Source organism: Hipposideros armiger, unplaced genomic scaffold, assembly GCF_001890085.2.
Source record: "Hipposideros armiger isolate ML-2016 unplaced genomic scaffold, ASM189008v1 scaffold_14, whole genome shotgun sequence".
In the NCBI taxonomy this organism is placed as follows: Eukaryota; Metazoa; Chordata; class Mammalia; order Chiroptera; family Hipposideridae; genus Hipposideros; species Hipposideros armiger.
This window is the reverse complement of record NW_017731364.1, coordinates 1,981,669-1,988,653: the sequence shown is the minus strand read 5'-3', so window position 1 is coordinate 1,988,653 and position 6,985 is coordinate 1,981,669. Positions and strand designations below refer to the sequence as shown.

Genomic DNA, 6,985 nt, shown 5'->3' with positions numbered 1-6,985 from the left:
TCAGTTTTATTATTTTTAAATCAACTGTATTGAGGTATAATTTTCATACAGTAAAGTTCATCCACTATAAGTGTACAGCTGGGTGACTTTTGTAAACAGCTGGGCACCACCACCATTATCAAGACATGTAGAACGTTCCATCCTCTCAGAGGCCACTTCATGGGCGTGCTTGCGAAAACACGTGTGGGCACCTGAAACTAATTTAAAAACAAACAAACAAAAAAACTGTGTGCGGGAATGTCAAGGGCAGGGCAGGCGGTGGACGGTTCTGCCTGCTGCGTGATGGAGCCCTGAGCCAGCTGCAGGGGCCTGAGCCTGGCGGTCTGGAAGGCAAAGGTCCTTGTCTGATGTTTCAGGTGCCAGGAGCAGCACAAGGGGTGGTGCTTGCAGGGAGCGCTTCAGCTCAGGGGAGGAAGTGCTTCCTAACGATCAGAACTGACTGATGATGGAGCAGCTGCCTCCTGGGGTGCAGAGCTTCTCACTGGGATGTGCAAGCAAGGGCTGGGCTTTTAGAAGCCGTCCCTCACCCGTGGTGAACAGATGGTGGGTTTGAACATCCTGCTGGGTCCTCGCTGCTCCAGTGACACTAAAGATACTAGTTATTACTCTCTGCTTAGTGCATACTGGGCACCAGGCTCAGGATTTCCCGTGGATTATCTCCCCCCGACTTCCCAATAATCCTTTAGTATCAGTTCAATTCTTGCCATCCCCTTTCTACAGATGAGGAACTTGAGCGGCTGACACAAGGTCCAGCAGAGTAGGGAGTGGAGTGTCTGGCCTCAGAGACCAAATTTGTATCCCCCACAGGTTATCCCCTTAGATGCTGCCTCCTCTGAGTCACTTGGTTTCTTGAACTGTTTCCTGCAGTGGCGACACCACTACCTGGTGTATAAACCTGGTGGGTCACTTGGCCTCTCTGACCCTTTCCTCATCTGTGAAGCAGAAATAGCTAGAGCTTGGCTGCCTGGCCCCCAAACCCCAAACTCTGGCAGAGACACAGGACCACTGCGGAACGTGGCACACCCAGCACCAGGCCAGCGGCCTCTGGGGCCCTCCTCCTCCCAGCTCTAGGGCCTGGCATGAGCATTTCCAGATTGCCTTCCTTCTCTGCAAGATCACCTAAGCCAGCGGTTCTCAGCCTTTCACAGGGGTTGCCTAAGACCATCGGAAAACACATCTTTTCGATGGTCTTAGGAACCGAGACACTGCTCCTCTATCTGTCTCCAGGCCCACATGCACATACACCCACATACGAGTGCCCCTGTGAAAGGGTCATTCGACCCCCAAAGGGGTCGTGACCCACAGGTTGAGAACCACTGACCTAAGCGACCTGTTCCCCAAATACATCAGAGTACTTGTGGCCACTCCTCTCCACCCAGCAGGTCCTGACTGGCCTGGCCCCTGGTCTCCACAAAAGAACTGACTGGCCTCACTTGCTTAGCCACATGGGCAAAGCAGATCCTGACAGCCAGCCTGGCTCCCTCCTGCTGAGCAGCTCCTCCCAGAGCCTCCCCTTAAGAATTCTGAGCCTGCTAGTCTGAGCACCTTTGGCCCAGGCTCTAGCTCCACCCACTTCTAGAAGCCTCCTTCCTCAGTCGTCTCCCTCTTTCCTTCCTGGGTGAGTCAATTAAAGGGCCAACTGTTCAAGTACCTGAGACTTGATTCCCTCTTTTGCAAGTGCTTGTAACTTGGCGCACGTGGAGAAGTAGCCCCACTTTTCACTAGAGGAAACTCAGGCTCTGAGAAGTTACGGGATTTGTTCGAAGCCGCGTTGGGCTGAGAACCCGCCGAGTTGCCCTGGGTGGCCCCCTGCCTCACAGTTGTAGGGATTGCAGCCCTCAGGGTCCAGCCGAGGCCCACATGAGGTGGGCGATGGTGGAGCCTGCTTGGTGAGGGGAGGCACAGTGGACTTGGCTAGTCTTGTATTTTTATGATCATCTTGGCCGGGGACATTAGTCTGCCTCCCTTTGTGCTGGGCAGTCAGCAGGTCCTGCTGATTCTCTGGCCCCTCCTCCATCCCCACTGCAGCCCTCTCTCACCTGGGCTCCAGCACCAGCCGGCCTGGAGCAGCCCTAGGCACTTCTCTAGCCCCTGGCTCTGGTAGGTTCCTGCTCTGGGACCCCTGCAGCCATCCTGGGGCAGCAGGCTTGGGCTGCCAGGCCCAAGGCTCAGCTCAGTTTGGGGACAGAAGGGCACACCCAGGGGAGGACCCGCTTTCCCAGGACAAACAGAGCAGCAGATGGCTTGGGCAGCTGGTCTCTGGAACCCTGCAGCTTCAGAAGCAAAAATGATCGGATAGGGCCCTGGCCGGGCTCGCCTCCTGGCACCCCTGAGGGCGGACCACAGACACAGCTGCCCCCTGCACATGGAGGCTGCCCCGTGGGCCCAGCTGTGCTGCTGCTGCTTCTGCCAGGGAGAAAATGTGGCTTTGTTGACCTCAGGGCCTTGAAACCCAGGCAGGGCTGTGATTGGGATGAGACAGGAGTGGATCCAGCCCACATGTGGGTGCTGCCCCAGCCAGTTGGACACTTTTCCACATGGCCTCCGCCCGGTGCTCCTATGGGCAGGGCAGTTTCCTGCGTTCTAGTAGGGGAGTTGAAATCATTAAAATAGGTCTCTTTGTTCAGAGGAATTGAGGAATTATGTCTTCATCAAAGGACTGCTCTCCAAGGACACAGAGCTAGGCTGTGCCAGCCTTGTCACTTCCCTCCAGGGAGCCAGCTTTGCCTGGGGCCGACCACTGCCCCTCCCCACACCCATGCATGAATGCCCATGGGCACAGAGCCATGCAGAAAAAGCCAGACTACCATGTAGGTTTTTGCGATAGTCACTAGGATTTATTCTCTTGCAGGAGTTAAGACAAATTATTAAAAACTGAACAACACTGAGCCTTATTTTTCCTTCTCAATTGTAAGCAGCTGTGGGGGACTTTACTGTGCCAGGCGCTGTCCAGGCCAGCACCTCCCAGGGTCACTAGTGACCTGGGCTGGAGGCAAAATGACCGTCACTGGTTCTGGACCTCTAGGCCCCATTGAAGTGGCCCAGAGACAATACAGGGAACACCGGAGCGGAGGCTGGGCCTTGCTCTGTCTCCGAGGCCCAGCACACCGCAGGTGCTTTGCAGTGTGGGATGGGGAAGACCTAGGTGCTGATGGAACTCCTTCCTGACCCTGAATCCCCGTGCAGCCTGAGCCTGCTGCTCCTCTACAATGTGGGAGTGAGTTTCCGCTGCTACTGCCTTTGGGGGTCAGGTGAGCCGACTTCACAATCAGCACTCCGAAGTGCACGGCAGGTCAGCTACGCGCTTTCCCACCCCCGGAAGTGGCCATCTGGGGAGTGCACGTCCTCTGCTAGTTCTGTGTAAGGAGAGAAGGGCCTGTGTGGAGCTGAAGCAGGATTTCAGCAGTGGACATGGCCAGGAACATTTCAAGTAGCACGGGGCAAGGGCCGTGGCCTCTGCGGGGTCAGGGGAAGGAATGGCCGACCCTGCACAAGGTGGTGACCGTGTTCTCTGTTCCAGACAGGAATTCCAGCCCTGGACAGGAATGAAGCCATCGAGATCCACAAAGGCGAAACCCGCCACAGTCATCACAACCCACAGCTCTGGATGGGACGGTAGCCCTGGGGGCAGCTTCCAGGTCAGCCAGAAGCTGGTGCTACAGGGCGGAGGGCTGGGCTCCTGGCTGCAGGGGGGGTGGGAACAGGCCTTTTTCCAGGGTAGGCACTACGAGGCAGTATGGCCAGGGGCAGCAGTGTCTGAGCACCCACTTGTCCCTCAACAGACAGAAAACCAAGATACTTTGTCGTTGGCCAGGTGGGTGTCCCTCTAGTGTTGGCTTCTCTGGTGAGCAGGGTCTCTTTCCCTCCTAAAGCCTATTCTTACCCTTGACCACTAGTCAAGCACTTGAGACCACTAGTGACAGGCACTTGTGTGAGAGCGAAGATGGGAGGTGGGGACTGTGCAGCTTCCTGATTCCACCCAGGGAGCAGAACGGAAGGTCCGTGTTCCGTATTTGACCTAATGCAGTGACCCCGCCCACTGCAGATGTCCCCCCACGGACCCTTCAGGTTAGTAGTCAACTCTTGGAAGACAAAGTGGAGGCTGGCGGGAGGGAGTTACTTCCCCTGAACTGCGGGGAGTGGGAAAGCGGAGGAAAAGGCCTGCTGATATGTGGCCACATTTCATTTTTCAGGTCTCTGAAGTGAGGAAGAAGTTTGCCCCTAACCCCTCAGCCATTTTTCAGGCATCAGCTCCCCGGATCCTCAACGTGTGACTGCCCACCTAGAGGAGATCGCCACGGGGTGGGTCAGAAACACTGCCGCCAGCCAGGGCACTGGGGTGAGATCTTGGACCGATGTCCCCCGCCGCCAGAGGGGGAAGGGTCCTTCTTTCTTACTGTGGGCACCACTGCTTTCCAAGTGGCCACCAGGGCTGCAGTCCGGGCGCAGAGCAGAGGCACAGATGGCCACGGTACCACCCAGCTCAACTCTGGACCTCAGCCACCCTCTTCTTCCTCCAGAAGCGTGTGGAAGGCTTCTGATCTTTTTTAAATTGCCTCTTGGCCACTCTTCAGTTTTTAAATCCGAAGAACTTGAGGATCAATTCTATTGTGAACTGAATTGTCCCGGGGGGTAGAAGGCAGGGCTGAGAAATCTGGACATAACAGGTCCTTGAAAGAACGAGTAATGTCCACTCGGTTGTTCTCCCGGGCTGCATGAAAATTTTATAACTCACAGTAACCCAAGATAACGTCCTTGGGATGTTCCTGCACATGGCCCCCATGTTCAAGTTGTAGAAGAAATCTTAGGTTATCACCTGCCTGTGACTCATGATGCTGCTGAGTAACCTGGAAGAAGTTTCCAAAAGAAAGAGACTATCGTAAGGTTCCAATTTCAGAGACATAGGTTCTTTATGGCCAAGGTGACCCTTACGTTTTCACAAAACATTTCTTGGGAAGAGTGCCTGAAGGAGTGAATGAATGAATGCCACTTACCTTGTGGTAAGTTCCTGAGCCCCACATTTTATTACTAACTCTAGTTTTTTCCCTTAATATATTGGTAATTAGAATGGGACTGCCATCTGCACTGGCTAAGAACGGGAGTGTTTTAAAGAAGGCAGCATTAGCCTCTATCCCTGGAAGACCTTCTGACGTTACCGGCACCACCCAGTCCCCTCACATCCGCCTGCTCTTTTACAGGGAGCTCACTGCCTGTGGAGGAGGCAGCTCATTTTGTCCTTGGAAAGCTCTCTCCAGACTTTCTCCATCGATTTGACAGCGCAGCCACGTGAACAAATCTGGTCCCCTCTTTGCACAGCAGACCTTCACACACTTGGCGTTTATGTCCCTTCTTAAAAGATTAGAAGCACAAGCTTAGGCCAGTTTTTGGTCAGGATGCTCAAGGATTTCCCTTCGGATATTTATCCTGCTCCAGCCCACAAGTGGTTCTCGTCTGGTGAGCACTTACTTCAGCTGCAGGAGGCGGCGTAGGTGGTTCTGGTCTTAGAACCACATCAGAGTAGAGGTGGGGCTGTTTTCAGCTCAGGCTGCAGAGGGGGTTGGTTGTCCCCTCAGAGGTGCTAGCTCTGGCAGGCACAGCCCTTGCCCTCATTCCAGCAAGGGAAATGCTCTGAATCATTTTAAAGGGAAAACCAAAACCATATGCTTACACAAAGGGTTCTCTTATTTCAGACTTCATTGGTTTGCATGTTAGATGTTTCTGAGAGAAAAGAGACTTCCTGCTGGGCAGTTAGTGGGAAATGAACAGATTAACCTTACAATCTCAGATTTTACTAAAATGCAAAAATGTACTGTTTCAATTTGTTATTTAAATTATAAACACTGCACCTTTATCCTCCTATGATTTCCTTCATCCTCCCCTTGGTAATAAGGACTTGATGTACCATGGCTGCTGCTGGTGCCCGTGGAGGCCTGTCAATCCCGAGCACGCTTACTTCAGGCAACAGTCCACACTGGTGTTCTATGTCGTCTTTCACAAAACCCAATCTTCTGTTTCACATTTATCCCCTTCCCCCAGGAGCCGAGGGTAAAAGGACTGCCTTTGAAGCTAGCCTGGGACTCAGATCTTAACTTGTCTGCTCACTGGCTGTGAGCAGTTTAAACTTCTGTGCCCTCCTCTGCAAAGTGAGGCAACTCCCCTACCTTGCTGAGAATTGGTGTTTACTGGGTGCTCAGTACTGTAAATGCTGACAACTCACAACTGTTGTAATTCTTTCCTGCCCAAGCACCCCTTCCCCCTTTCCCAGGGAGCCGGCTCTATTCTCTTGTGCAGCTTTGGTCCATCTGCTGCCACCGACACAGGCCCTCTCACGAGACCCTGCCCGTCACACTGCAGCTGGCAGGGTCCTTTTCTCCCCCCCGAGACTGCCTGGGCGGCTCATTCATTCCTCTGCCATTCTGTCTGCTGTACCTCAGTGGGGACAAAGCAGGCCTGCCCCTCCTGGCAGCGCTGGCACCTCTGCAGGAGGCAGGCCTGATCTCAGCGAGGCATGCCGCACGCTGAGTACCTTTGTGCAATGCTCCAGGACAGACAGCTTTTCACAAACATCCAACCTCCACCTTCCTTACTCAACTTCATTCATTATGAGAAGATCTGGGTTCTAAAGGAGAAACTTCCTCCCACTCACCCCAGGTCTTAGTAAGGCCTAACATCATGCCACTGGAGTGGCCTTACGAAGCTACCGAGACAAGTCCCAACCATGGGCCCCTATGCACCGCATATATAATACACACAGGCCAAACCAGAAAGAAATGCACTTGAATATAGATGGCGGTTATCTTTAAGAAGGGGAATAATGGGTAATTTTTTAATTAATAAAGTTTTACATCTTACTATATTTGCTAAAGTTTCTATATAAGAAATTTTGTATTGTGTAACGAGAAACATTGAACAAAATAAAAACTAGTTCAACCTGTTAGCTAATGTCAGCCAAAAGAAAGAGTTCAACATTAATGATTCCATAACC

General features: G+C 53.0%; 1 long non-coding RNA gene across 1 annotated transcript; it reads left to right on the top strand.

Annotated features, from left to right (window-relative positions):
* Positions 1-2,660: 2,660 nt before the first annotated feature.
* LOC109396557 (uncharacterized) lies at positions 2,661-6,851 on the top strand. Its single transcript, XR_002126858.1, has 2 exons — positions 2,661-3,638; positions 4,194-6,851. It is a non-coding gene; the product is annotated as an uncharacterized LOC109396557 (long non-coding RNA).
* Positions 6,852-6,985: the final 134 nt, after the last annotated feature.